Source organism: Octopus bimaculoides, chromosome 24 (assembly GCF_046866305.1).
Source record: "Octopus bimaculoides isolate indiv1 chromosome 24, ASM4686630v1, whole genome shotgun sequence".
In the NCBI taxonomy this organism is placed as follows: Eukaryota; Metazoa; Mollusca; class Cephalopoda; order Octopoda; family Octopodidae; genus Octopus; species Octopus bimaculoides.
The window spans coordinates 17,295,751-17,310,659 of NC_142951.1; the positions used below are offsets into that span (position 1 = coordinate 17,295,751).

The 14,909-nt window shown below is 40.9% G+C and overlaps 1 pseudogene; it reads left to right on the forward strand.

Moving 5' to 3' along the window:
• Positions 1–3,187: 3,187 nt before the first annotated feature.
• On the forward strand, positions 3,188–5,465 carry LOC149131210 (large subunit ribosomal RNA; annotated as a pseudogene).
• The last annotated feature ends 9,444 nt before the right edge of the window (positions 5,466–14,909 follow it).

Genomic DNA, 14,909 nt, shown 5'->3' on the forward strand with positions numbered 1-14,909 from the left:
TTTTTATAATTAAGAGATCAAGAAAAGGGAGATGATGTTTGCTGAATTCCACAGTGAATTGAATGCTGTGATGTATGTTGTTAAGTATGGATTTAAATTCTAGAAGTTTTTCATGGGATTCCTTCCATATGATGAAACAATCATCCAAGTATCTTTTCCAGTTATCGATTAAGTAGATGTGGAAAAGGTGTCCAAATTTCTGGCGTGAGATTTCATATAGTGATAATTAAAAAAAACCCATTATGAGGTTCGCAAGGACTGGTGCACCTTTAGTACTCATCGCGATACCACCTTTTTGGCGAAGGTATGTGTTTGCAAACAGGAAGTAATTATTGGTCAGAATGAATTTAAGTGATTCTATAATGAAGGTTGTGATGATGCGATTAGGAAATGTTTCTGGGTGTTTGTGCAGCCAGAATTTAATTGCCTCAATAGCATATTCATGAGGGATATTTGTATAAAGGTTGATCACGTCAAAAGAAATCAAGAGTGACTCTTCGTTTGTTGTTTTCGGGAGGTGATTGAGCATGTCAAGATCATCTCTAATGAAACTTTTGATGTGACTTAGGAAAGGTTTCAAAAGAATGTCCAGGAAATTGTTTCGCAGGAGGTGCCTGCTATAATGGGTCTTAGTTTTAAATCTTCCGGTGCCTTGATGTTGATGTAGATGTCAGAGGAGAGTTTGCAAGCTTCGGTGATGGATTTGTTCTTATGGATTTTAGGGAGGCCATAGAAGAGGCTGGGCTTGCATTTGAAATTAGTGATGTAATCCTTTTCTTTGTCCGTCAGTCCTTGACCTTGCTGGAGTATAAGGGTGGTGAAGTTTTTGAGAGTTTTTTGTTGTTTATAGTTGGTGATAATTTCATAGAAAGAGTTGTCGTTTAGTAAGGAGAGTGCTAGGTGTTTGTAAAAATTTGTGTCCATTAGAACTACAGTACTACCTTTGTCAGCTTCTTTGATAGTAAGGCTTTTGTCCTGTTGTAAGTGTCTTAGGGTTTTTCCATTCTATGCTATTAAAGTTTGATTTGACCTTGGTTTCGGCCGGAGTAAAATGGAAACTCTGGATGTGGTTGCAAAAATCGTCCAGTGCTTTATTCCTTCATTTGGAAGGTATGAAGTTGCTTTTGTTTTTAATGATTGAATCATCCTCATTGTTGAGGTCTATAAAAGCTTCTGTTAAACGAAGCTTTCTGCAAAATTCTGAAATGTCATTCTTGATCTTAGGGGGGGGGGGTTCTTGGGGTGGGTGTGAATTTTAAGCCTCTGGCTAGGATGTTAATTTGGGTTTGTGTAAGGGTTTTATTAGAGAGATTTATTATTTTAGTTTTCTTTTTAGTTTTCTTTTTATGGGTTTGTATTAGCGGTAGTGTCTGTTTTTCTCCCCTCCGTCTAAAAATTGGTTGTTGAAGTAGGGGGTGTAGTGATTGTTAGAGTTCTGGTAGAAGGGGTAGGGGTATTGTTGGGTGGATAGGCTGGAAGTGGATGGGTAGGTATAGTGATTGTGTTGGTATGGGATGTGATGGTTTAAGGTTTTGTGAGAAATGCGGTGGGTTTTTGGGTGTTTGTAGGGTGGATTGTATGTAAGGTTGGAGTTGGGTAGGTAGTTATTGTGGTTCTGTTGGTGTGAGTAGCGTGGGTATGAAGATCTGTAGAAAAAATGGTATGATTGTGGGTGTTTGTTGGGTGGACGTTATGGGGTTCCTTGGGTGGGAGATTTATGCATAGGTGTGGATAGGATTCCTTGTTTGTTATTGGTGTGAGAGTGGGGGCATTGAGATGGGGATAATAACAAGTGTAAAGAGGGTTCATGGTGCTTCTTGTCCATGGGGGAGGAAGAGAGTTGAGTTGGGTCTTGTTTGGATTATTTCGGGGGGAAAAGGGTTTTTATAGGGTTGGGGGAGGATGTGTTTTGTGTGGAGGGGGGTTGGGGGTATGTGTGTTTGTCGTGTGGTTTGGGGTGGTGTTTGTGGGGAGCAGTGGTAGTATGTGTTATGGGACCTTTTATGAAGGGGTTTTTTGATTTGAGGTTTAATATGAATTGTGTTTCATAGTTATGGAAGAATTGTTTGTTGTTTTCCCAGTGTTTAAGGGAAGTTAGTTCTTCCATTTGAGATTCATCTTTCCACAGCTTAATAACATGTTCGAGGGATTGCTCGTTGAAGTGTGTGGTAAGTTCTAAGAGCATCTCATCATCAATTTTTGTGTATTTTTGTTCGTGATTTTGTGCTCTGAGTTTTAAAAGTTCCACTTCAGTTTTCATCTTTTCAGATGTCAGTTTTTCTCTTAGGGAGCGTTGTTCTTCTGGTTCATCTGTGATGTCTTTAATTTGGAATTTACGGGGTAGTATGATGGGAGAAGAGTTTAACCATTTGTCATAAATTTCAGCTTTGTTGTGGTTTTTAAGCATGTTCCAGAAAAGGAGTTTTCTGTTGTGCAGTTTCTTGGTCCAGGTAGATTTGATCTGGTTTTTGATGTGTAGTGCTGGAGTTAAAGTGTGTTCATTCTGTGAGTTGGATGATGTATGAGGTTCCTTCCATGATGAGTTGGTAAGTAAAGTTTTTAGTGTAGTGCTAATTTCATTTAGGTTTTCATTAACCTTATCCGAAAGATGATGTAGGTTGTTTTCTGGGATATCTTGGGTTTGAAGGAGAAGTTCATCAATTTTGTTGGAAAGTGTGAGTAGGTGTGTGTTAAGTGTTTTGAGTTCTTTTAGGATGGTCTCATTGGTGACTTTCTCTGGAAGATTGGGGTTATTTTTAGGTGGCATTCTGTATCACACGTGTGGTAGAAGGTACAAGTCAATAAATACTGGGGTTGTGTTAACCGCACGTGGAGAAATAATAGGAAAATGAAAAATAATAATAAGGCAGATTGTTAAACTGAAAGCATATTTTAATATAGATTTCTAATCGGCTTTCATTTCATGGAAAATTTTCAAGAGGGAGAATGAAAATGTTTTTTACAAAAAAGTAAAAAATGAAAAAAATAATATATAAAAAAATAAATATACCAATGCATAATATTGTCTTTGAGCTTTTAAAGTTCAATGGTAATCCATTTAGATAATGGTTGGAAAAATAAGGATGCATGAAAATTGAGAGTTGTGTTAGGTCTAAAAAAAAAGAAAAAGGGCTAAAAGTGTATGTGTTAAGCAGGAAGTGTGGTGTCAAAACCGTGGACAAGACTACCCGCCGAACTTAAGCATATCGCTAAGCAGAGGGGAAAAATCAACCGGGATTCCCTAAGTAACGGTGAGTGAACCGGGAGAAGCCTAACGCCGAATCTCGTCGGCTACACCGGTCGTCGAGAGCTGTAGCGCAAGGGTTCGAACACGGTCGATCGTTTCGCCTGGCTAGGTTCGGAGTCCTCTCAATCGGGGCTGCCCAGAGCAGGTGCCTGACCCGTTTAGAGCCGGCCGTGATCGGCGGTGTTCTTCGGCCCGAGAGTCAGGTTGCTTGGAAGTGAAGGAAAATTGAAAAGATCTTTGGAGTGATTGCTCAAGAGACCGCGAAACCGCCCAGGGGTAAACGGATAGGAGCGCACACCGCCGTCGCGAGGAGACTCAGTCCGCTGCTTCCCGCCAAGGTGCCGTCGTCGCCTACGACCACGCCGGTGGCGTCCACTCGTTCCACGGGCGGTCGTCTGCCACCTCATCGGCGCCCGATTTCCGGATCACCGGAATCGGCCGCACTTCCCCTCCGATCCGTCGTCGCGACCCGTTCCTATCGGGCCGGTAGGTGCGCGGCGTCCGCAGATCGCAGGCCATCGCCCCGCCGCTGCCGGCTTCTGCCAGCCGGCGTTGAGACCGGCGCGCTTCTCTTGACCGGACCTGTCGCTCTACGAAAGCGCAGGCACGACTAACCGACGGAGACAGGCTAACGCACCTCGCCCTCAGGAAGCACGTCGCGTTACTTCCTCCGTGAGAGGGCGGCGCGTGGTGGTCGCGGGACCACACGAAAAGCAGTCCGCTGCCGCCGGTCAGTGACGAGCATCGGCAACCTACCTGACCCGTCTTGAAACACGGACCGAGGAATCCCAGTCGAGTGCAAGTCTTTTGAGCCTTTCAATTCGCGAACTCCGACAGCACAGCGAAAGCGAGAATGTGACCCATCGTCGCTCGCGGCGCGCGCAGCGCCTCGAAGCATTGTTTTTGGGTCGGGTCTGCGCATTCGTTCCCGCTCCGACTCAGGTGTAGCAGGTAACCGGGGACTCGAAAGCTGGCGATCCACGCCCAGTCGGGACGAAGCCCGAGGAAACTCTGGTGGAAGTCCGAAAGCCTCTGACGTGCAAATCGATCGCTGGAACAGGGTATATGGGTGAAAGACCAATCGAGCCGTCTAGTAGCTGGTTCTCTCCGACGTTTCCCTCAGGATAGCTGGCGCCAGCGGAAGAACTACACGCAATTCCGTTCTGTATAGCGAACGACTGGAATTCCCGGGGACGTTTCCGGCCTCGATCTACTCTCGAACTCGGCACGGGCGAAACGAGCCGCTCCTCTCCCGGTCGGAGGCGGCGGTATATCGCAGCCATTGCGACGCGACGAATGCACGGTGCCAAGTGGGTCACTTTTGGTAAGCAGAACTGGTGATGTGGGATGAACCGAACGTCCGGCTAAGGTGCCCTACGCTTCGCCCATTAGAGCTCCGAAAGGGTGTCGGTCGATATAGACAGTAAGACAATGACCATGGAAGTCGGAATCCGCTCAGGTGTTTGTAACAACTTACCTGAGAATCGGCCGGCCCCAAAAATGGATGGCGCTGGAGCGAGCGACCGATGCCGGATCGGCTGGATGACAGGTTGCGCGGTCGCCGGCGAGGCAACTTTCCGATGCCCGGTACAGTAGGAGGGCGCCGCGGCGCGCACAGAATCCGCGGGTGCGACCCCAGATGAAGCCAACCGTGGGTGCAGATCTCGGTGGTAGTAGCAAATATTCTAATGAGACCTTCGAAGACCGAAGTGGAGAAGGGTTCCGTGCCAACGGCAGCCGAGCACGGGTCAGTCGGTCTTAAGAAGCAGGTGAAATCTTCCACAAAAGGGGCCGGATCCGTCGTTGTTTTTGTTAGTGCTCACAAGCAAGCGGCCGGCCTCGCATCGAAAAGGAATCGGGTTAATATTCCCGAACTCGAACTCCGAGAGTGCCCATCCGGTGGAGGGAATGCGGCGTGCTCCTAGCAGTGCGCCGATCGTCGAAGCTGGCGGCCGGACTAAACAGCAGCAACGCAAGCGAGCCCGGAGACGATGCCGAGAGCCACGGGAAGAGTTCTCTCTTCTTCGTAAAGGACAGCGTCCGTGGAATCAGCTCGTCTGTAGATACGGATATGGTGCCTGTAGAGCGCCGTGTCTCAGGCAGCGTCTGGTGCGCTCTCGGTGGCCCTGGAAAATTTGGGTCCGTAACGAGTTGCAGCTCTGGAAACGGTCCGTTCCCACCATCCGCAGCAGGTCTCCAAGATGTAAAGCCTCTCATCGATAGCGCCAATGTAGGTAAGGGAAGTCGGCAAAATGGATCCGTACCTTCGGAAGAAGGATTGTCCGAGGACCGGGTCGGTCGGGCCGTGTATCTCGCCGTGCACCAGCGTGGCTACGCCGCCATTCACTCAGCGTCGCACCACCGGGCACCGGTGCACGTTTTCACGCGAAGCCACGGACTGGTACGGGGCTGCAACGTTGGCGTCGGACACGGCATCCCGGGCACCTTTGCCACCGTCGCCGCCACCGCGGACAACCCGTTTTGCGCCTGCCATACGATCACCAACAATTTGACCTCTTTGAAGGTCTGATAGACGGTTTTATTAGATATTTCAAAATTATGATGCTATGATGTTAGGTATTTCCATTATTTTGTTCAACCCTTGTACGTTATCAAATGCCAAAGATGTAATGAAGATTACATAGATCAAACAAAGCTTACTCTAAGAAATAGACTGATCATTCACAGACAACAAAAACGAAACCCCAGTACTAGACAAATTCCACAGAGTGCACACAGACATATGTACAAAAAAATAAGTCCCCCACATTCCAGATCTTTCTACTCTACCTATGTTCAACGAATACCACAGATGAAACCTTCGGCCAACGGTCACCACTGCGTTCCATCACGTCGCCTATGCCACGCCTTCCCGGTGTGGCGGTAAGCGTTCGTGGTGGACGCCGCCGGACCCACGCGCAGTCTTCTCTCGCGTTGGTGCTCCGCGCCTCTCAGCGCGTTATCGGGCCTTCGTCTTACGGCACGCGGTTTCATACGAAGCGCCCGAGACGTAGTGGGCACGAACACCACGGCTCATACCCAGGACGTCGTGGAGCGATACGGGCTCGCCGTCGCGTTGATGCACACGGCCCGGCTCCTCCTCGCGTGGGGTCGGTCGTCGTACCGCGACGCGCGGCATGCGTTCGGCCGGCGACGAACGGTCGACTTGGAATTTGTATGAACCGGGGGAATCCGATTATTTAATTAAAACAGAGCATCACGTAGTCGGCCGAGCCGCACAGACGTGATGTGATTTCTGCCCAGTGCTCTGAATGTCAAAGTGAAGAAATTCAACCAAGCGCGGGTAAACTATTTTTTCTATATATATATACATGTGTGTGTTTGTGTGTGTGTGTGTGTGTGTGTGTGTGTGTGTGTGTGTGTGTGTGTGTGTGTGTGTGTGTGTGTGTGTGTATGTATTTGTATATGTATATCTATTTTGTTTTTCTATTCATTATTGGGGTAATACAACACACACGCACACGCAGAACTGACCGTTCAGTTTTCTCAATCTTTCAGCAGCCATCGTTTCTCTATCAATGTTTCCGCTATCACCTTCATAAATGCAGTATCCTGTTATTGTAATTCAATAAGAGTCTATTAAATCATCTTTCCCAGTAATATCAGTTAACTTTCTTACTTCCCAGAACTACTTCACTCGTCATCCAAACATAATTTTTAATCCATCTCCGCACACATTTTGTACAGATCACGTTTCTATGCTACCAAATTATCTATTCTACTCAACCAGCATACATCGTTTACTCATTCACGCACTACAACTATCTCTCCATTAACTCTCGTGCTATTTACTCACTCATACATCATTTCCCTCAGTCTCATCTTACCCTTATCTACGCATTATAATTACAATTCTGCTACTCTTCACTTCTTCAATCACCTAATTTTCCCTACCATTCAGATTACCCTTCCACCCCCACCTCAACCCCATCGAATCTCTCCAGTCATCACCTACTCTCCCTACCTTCATTCAATGTATTTATTATCAATCATTTCTCAACCCTTGTTTTGTATCATTTTTCCACTTACTCATTCCCCATTTTAATCATCTCTCACTTTCCTCGTACACACTTGCAATCCTTGTTCCGTCCTACACTTAACCCTTGTTCTATCTTCACTCCTTTTCACTTTCTTGTACGTTCAGAGTCCATGCTGGCTCTTCATCATCAGAGTTTTATCTTTTTCCAGCCCCATTCTATTTGCTCCCACCAACTCCTCCATAATGTAAGTATCCATGTATCTCCTTCACATAAAGAAACCTTTTTTACAAGTATAAATCTGATTCTTTAGTTGTAAGCTCACTTGGCCGAAGGGTATCTTAATCATACGAGCTGTATCCTTCACAACGATGGTGCCATGAAAAAACACCCAGTGCCCACTGTAAAGTGTTAGGTATTAGGAGAGCCTCCAGCCATTGAAGCCATGCCAGACATTAGAGTACGGTGCAGTCATTGTACCTGTCCAACTGTACAACACATAGCAGCATGGAAAATGGACATTAAAAGATGAAATAATGATGATGGTGATGTATGAATATATTTTCTTTTCTTTTACTTGTTTCGGTCACTTGACTGCAGCTTTGCTGGAGCACTGCCTGAAAGGGTTTTAGTCGAAGAAATTGAATCCAGGACTTTTTCTTTGTAAGCCTCGTATTTATTCTATTGGTATTTTGCCAGAATCGGTTGTCAAATGATGGAAGGCTTCCTTCAGTTTCCGATTACAAAATCCACTGGCCGAATGGGAACGTAAAACTCTCAGTAGCAGTTTTTGTGACATTTTTGTGATATTTTTGAAGCTTTAATAATAAAGTATATTACTCTACCTCCGATATTCTAATACTATTTTTCCCCACCTTGTTTCACATTTATGTGCTTAATCTGGTATATATATATATATATATATATATATATATATATATATATATATATATGCATATATATCAATATATATATATATATATATATATATATATATATATTGTTGTTGTTGTTGGGACCCCGTCACTTACGATGTCGAGGGTTCCAGTTGATCTGATCAACAGAACAGCCTGCTCGTGAAATTAACGTGCAAGTGGCTGAGCACTCCACAGACACGTGTACCCTTAACGTAGTTCTCGGGGATATTCAGCGTGACACAGTGTGACAAGGCTGACCCTTTGAATTACAGGCACAACAGAAACAGGAAGTAAGAGTGAGAGAAAGTTGTGGTGGAAGAGTACAGCAGGGTTTGCCACCATCCCCTGCTGGAGCCTCGTGGAGCTTTAGCTGTTTTCGCTCAATAAACACTCACAACGCCCGGTCTGAGAATCGAAACCGCGAGTCCGCTGCCCTAAACACTGGGCCATTGCGCCTCCACTCTATCTCTCTCTCTCTCTCTGTATAAATATATATATATATATATATATATATATATATATATATATATATATATATATATATATATATATATATATATATATATATGTGTGTGTGTGTGTGTGTGTGTGTGTGTGTGTGTGTGTGTGTGTGTGTGTGTGTGTATATGTATGTACGTATATGTGTGTGTGTGTATGTACGCGTGTGTGTGTGAGTGCGTGTGCTTATGTATGTTTCATACATGTATATGTGCATTGGTGTTTGTTTCACACACACCTGTAGTTCTGTGTATTAAAAATGAATAATGGAGACTATGTCCTAACTATTTACGTGCAATTTTAAACTAAACAAAATGGAATATTCTTTCTGTTTGGCACAATTGTGTTTGTTATTCCCTTTGCACATTCTTCTTCTTCTTCTTCTTCTTCTATGACATACTATTCTACCTTCTCATTCTCTACATTCAGTCCGTACAAACACTACATACACACACACACTCACTCACGCGCACGTGCGCATACGCACATATGCACGCACACAGACCAGATGTTTACCAGTGTCACCACAAAAGCTACGACCACAATAAAAGCTCACTATTCTGTAACAGTGAAAAATCATTAACTACTCAATAAAACCATTGAAACCAGTTCCAATAATGAATTATAACGACGACGTTCCAAATATACTGTACAGCATTGAATGCAATGAAGTACAATAGCTTCAATGAATTCAAAACCATCCGTGCATCCAGGGAGGTTTAACATAATATTAAACACTGCCGAAGACATTGAAAGGCAAGTGAAAGAAATAAAAATATTTTTACTTTAAGACGATGTCTCCCTCAGAATATTGAATTAAAGTTAATAGGAATTTATGTCGTGAGGAGAAGGATGGCTTGATCCGTTGGTAAGCAGTGGGGGATAATATTTGGCTTGTTTCCTTCTCATTAAACCTTCTCATGAAACATATGATCGTTAGATCAATGGAAAGAAGGCAATATATGTGTGATTTGGCTGTAGTCATGTGTATTAAAACCACATAAGGGAAAATATTTTAGAGAAATCTTTTCCATAAAAGATGAATAACAAATTAAAGAGTGCTGCATTAGAGGTAGTGTGGTTTGGTCTTGTATGTGTAGTGCGGTGTAGAGTAGCATTTAGTGAGATGTTGTGTGGAGTGTAGTATGGTGTAGTATACGAACATAATGTGTGTCATAGTGTAGTGTGGTTTTAGTGTAATGTGATGTAGTGCAGTGATACAGTGTTGCGTGGTGTAGTGGGTATAGCATATTGTAGTCATGTGTCAGTTGCGATAATGTGTGATGGTGTAGCTCCTTGTTGGGAAAATACTTGTTTACTGAATTTTGAGAAATTTCTGATAAAGGGCTTTTCTCGGTGTTGGGGTGAATATTTGAAGTTGTCATTGTAACTTGGATATTGATTTTACTTAAGATCTTTTCCCTATGGCCATCAAAACGTTTGTATCTACCAAGACGTTTTGAGAAAAAAGGGCCATGAATACTTTAACTGAAATCCATAGTCTAGAGACAAATAGTGGCTGGTGCAACCTTGCTTCACTATCTGAATTACAAAAAAAAAAAGAAAAAAAAGAAAAAAAGGGAGAAAATGTCAGGTTAAGTATGCTGGCTGGACAACACATCTTCAGTTCATCTGAAGAGAGTATTCTGATTATGTTAGCTTATCATCCCTTTCACTAATGGGGCATCAAATATCTTTCCGATCTTCTCTCTGTTGTTATTGTTGATGGTTAACCCAACAAGTCGCTCCCGATCCATCAGACAAAGAACAGCGGTAATCAACCCTTTTGTTTTTCCAAACATTGTGTTTCTAGAGCTGTATTATCTAACATATTCTTTCTTGTCATTGTTTCGCTCCAGGTCAACCTTGATCCTATATAAATTTCACTTGTGGCCACATCATCTTCTATTATCTTCTATATAATAATCTAAAGTGACCCTTTATGTTGTTGCTGTCATTTAAGTCCTAGGGTAAGTGTTGATCTAGTAATTTTTGATCAATCAAATATATTGCGACTTCGATCATCCTCAGTCTTTATTCAGAACATAGTGTATTTAGGAAGATAGATAGATAGATAGATAGATAGATAGATAGATAGATGGAAACTGAAAGAAGCCCATCGTATATATTAATTTTGTGTATACACATTAGCGAATCGCGAAATCAGCCATTAATTTGGATGACGAAAGCATAAATACAAATAGAGAAACAGTTCCGGAAAAAGCCGAACACTGAGCACGATCAGCCGATAAGGCAACGGAAATTGCCGAAATTGACGCCAGTCTATAGGATTCTCGCTCGGCATTTTTTCGACAGTTATGGTCCTTGCATATGTTTTCATTTATGTGCGTTAACTACAGCAGTAAAGCATTTTAGCCCTTGTTTCTAGCAATGTAGGTGTTTCATAACACCCTAATCATATTTAGGGACAATTATAATTTGCCTTTTTAGTGAGACATTGCAACTTGCTGTGTGTGTGTGTGTGTGTGTGTGTGTGTGTGTGTGTGTGAAGTATTATTACTGTTAAAAACAGTAGTAATGAGGTGGCTAGCAAGACTTCTACCTAAACAGGTATAAAATGTTTAAAGAAAAGAAGGGTAAAGATACCGTTTGCTAAAAAATTAAAGCGAAAGCTTAAAAAAAACAACTTTTTTATTGTTTACGATAGTTTTCTCTTTAAACGGAGCGGGACGATTAAAGTTAGAAACGCACACGAGTTGACGTAATGAATATTTTAGAAATAAATGTTAACTACTGTCTCCAACTGAGGATTGCAAAGCATGTTTTATCATGCACAGCATGAAATCAATTGATATTGGGGTATGTATTAGACTACCTTGACATTCCATACAGAAGGTAGGGCCATTTTTTAAAATATTCATTACATTGCTCGTGTATGTATTTATCGTAGAATAGGTGGGTTTTTAAAAAACTTTCGCTTTAATTTTTAGCAAGTGATATCTTCACCCTTCTTCTCTTTATATATATATATATATATATATATATATATATATATATATTTTTTTATTTATTTTTTTTTTATTTATTTATGTGTTTTAGCCAAGTGGCTGCGGTCATGCTGGTGCACCACCGTGATTTTGACGTTCCTTGCATGGCTCTTCTCCCCCACCTGACATGGTCCAATCAAGAGTTTTGATGGCACATCTGGTGTATAAGAGAATTTGACACAGCTGCCCTAAGCTGCGTCTCATTACGAGCCATTGGTTCGTCTAGTATCGTGGAGAGGAAAGCGTCAAGTTTTGTCTTGAAGACCTCCGCATCCATGTCTTGCATGTCTCTCAAATGTTTTGGCAGGGCATTGAAGAGCTGAGGTCCTCTGAAACCGAGGCTGCTGCAGTATCTCGTTCTTATGTGAGATGCAGTGGACGGTACCTTTGGCACCATGCAGTGGCGACCCGTGCGGGCATTCCTGTAGTACTTGATACCAAAGTTTGGCACCAGTCCTTCCAGTATTTTCCATATGTATATTATTACATATCTCTCCCGCCTGCGCTCCAGGGAGTAGAGACCTAGTGCCTTCAGTCGCTCCCTGTAGTTCATCTGTTGGACTGTGGCGATCTTTTTTGTATAGTGCCGCTGAATTGCCTCGAGTTCTGCTGTCCGCTTAACACTGTGTGGTGACCACAACTGAGAGCAATAGTCTAGGCGGCTCAGAACAAATGTCTTCCACAGAATCAACATGACTTTTTGATCCCTTGTACGGAAAGTCCTCAGTATCCACCCCGCCAGTTGTCTGCACCTTGCTGTCAACTTGATAATGTGCATGTGAAATGATGCATCACTACACATGTTGATGCCCAGATCTCTAACTGTTTGTTGTTCTGGGATTGCAGTACCTCCAGGCCCTGTGTATGCCAGTTGGGAGGTGCTTGTGGTCTTGTAGCGCAGTACTTGAAATTTTTTTGCATTGAACTGCATATTATTTTGCTCTGCCCACTCATATATTGCATTTAGGTCATTCTGCAGGCTTACAATATCATCAGGATTCTTTATTGCCTGAGATATCTTTGTGTCATCATATATATATATATATATATATATATATATATATATATATATATATATATATATATATATATATATATATATATATATATATATATATATATATATATATATATATATATATATATATATATATATATATATATATATATATATATATATATATATATATATATATATATATATATATATATATATATATATATATATATATATATATATATATATATATATATATATATATATATATATATATATATATATATATATATATATATATATATATATATATATATATATATATATATATATATATATATATATATATATATATATATATATATATATATATATATATATATATATATATATATATATATATATATATATATATATATAATATATATATATATATATATATATATATATATATATATATATATATATATATATATATATATATATATATATATATATATATATATATATATATATATATATATATATATATATATATATATATATATATATATATATATATTATATATATATATATATATATATATATATATATATATATATATATATATATATATATATATATATATATATATATATATATATATATATATATATATATATATATATATATATATATATATATATATATATATATATATATATATATATATATATATATATATATATATATATATATATATATATATATATATATATAATATATATATATATATATATATTATATATATATATATATATATATATATATATATATATATATATATATATATATATATATATATATATATATATATATATATAGGCGTAGGGGTGGCTGTGTGGTAAGTAGCTTGCTTACCGAGAGGACGTGTTTTTTGTCGCTCCCGTTGTCACGTCGCTGAATGCCAGCGTCGTGAATTTTTAACGTACAACTACAGGTAAGACGTTTGTGTTTTTGGGGATTTAGTGGGGGTTTGTTGCTCGTGTTTATTTATATTTATGTCGAGCAAGAAATCTCCACTGAATTCCACGCAATTGTCTGCCTGTGGTTGTGCTTAATGTCTCACTTAGCGGTGAGAAGAGTGTTTTGGAGGTATCACTCCTCCCAAAATTGTGAACTTAGTTTGTAAAAGTTTGTTGTTTTCAAGCCATGATTTGAAAACTACAAATAAATATTGTGAACTTTGTTTAAAAAAGAAAAGGAATTTATTGTTTTCAAACCAAGTTTTGAAAGCTAATAAATTTGAAGAAAAGTCTTCCTCTTGCTTTGAACTACACCACGTGGAACTACGCAAAGGATTTAATTTTTACCAGCAAAGTGACGACCGCAGCGGAGCCGGGATCAAATCAGGCCGGAGTACCGCTGTGGCCTGAAAATTTGTTATTCTGCCTGGAACTTTATATTTTATTTATTCTTTCTGAACTGTTGTATTTCCTTTCTCCTTCATTTATGAACCTTTTTTAGTACGAACTGTTTATTTTATTTCTTCCGCTTTTTTTAACTGTTTTCTCTTTTAGCCTGTTTTTAAAATTTTTCGTTGTTTAATTTTTATGTGGAAATTTTTATCATGGCAGAGAACATAAAGAAAAATAAGGCCACTGCTGTGGAGTGGGAGATTATCCCACTCAAGAAATGGTTAAATGATTTCAGGGAAAGAACGGTGGTGTTGCGGACCTACTCTAGGTTACTCGAAGAAGGTGGGCAACAATGGTTGCCCACCGAAAATCGTGGGGGAGGAGGAGGACCTTCCGGCAAAGGCGGAAGTACGCCCTACTCCAGTGGCCCCAAAGAAAAAGAAAAAAAAAGAAACGAAGCACGGACGGTGCTCGACAGTGCACCGCCTGCGTGTCCCGACACTCCGTTGGTGGGAATTGTGCCACCAACGGAGGAAAGCAGGTCGGCGGGAATTGTGCCGCCGACAGTAGAAGCTGCGGGCTCACCCTGTGAGGAAAAGGATTGGCTAATCCTATTCCGAAAGGGAGGGGCCCTGCAGAAATTTGTGAATAAAAGGAAGCGTCGGAGAGAGGGAGTCCTCACCTGTACTAAGGATCCGGACTGGCCTCCGCAGGTGACTGTGGAGGTCGTGTCGGGTAGTCACATAAGTACGGTGATGAATTCCTTCCCCCTCGACGAATTCAGTATTGCAAAGTGGCCCGACCCAGACCCATCGTTTTGCTTGAGAGAAGCGAAGGCTATATCGG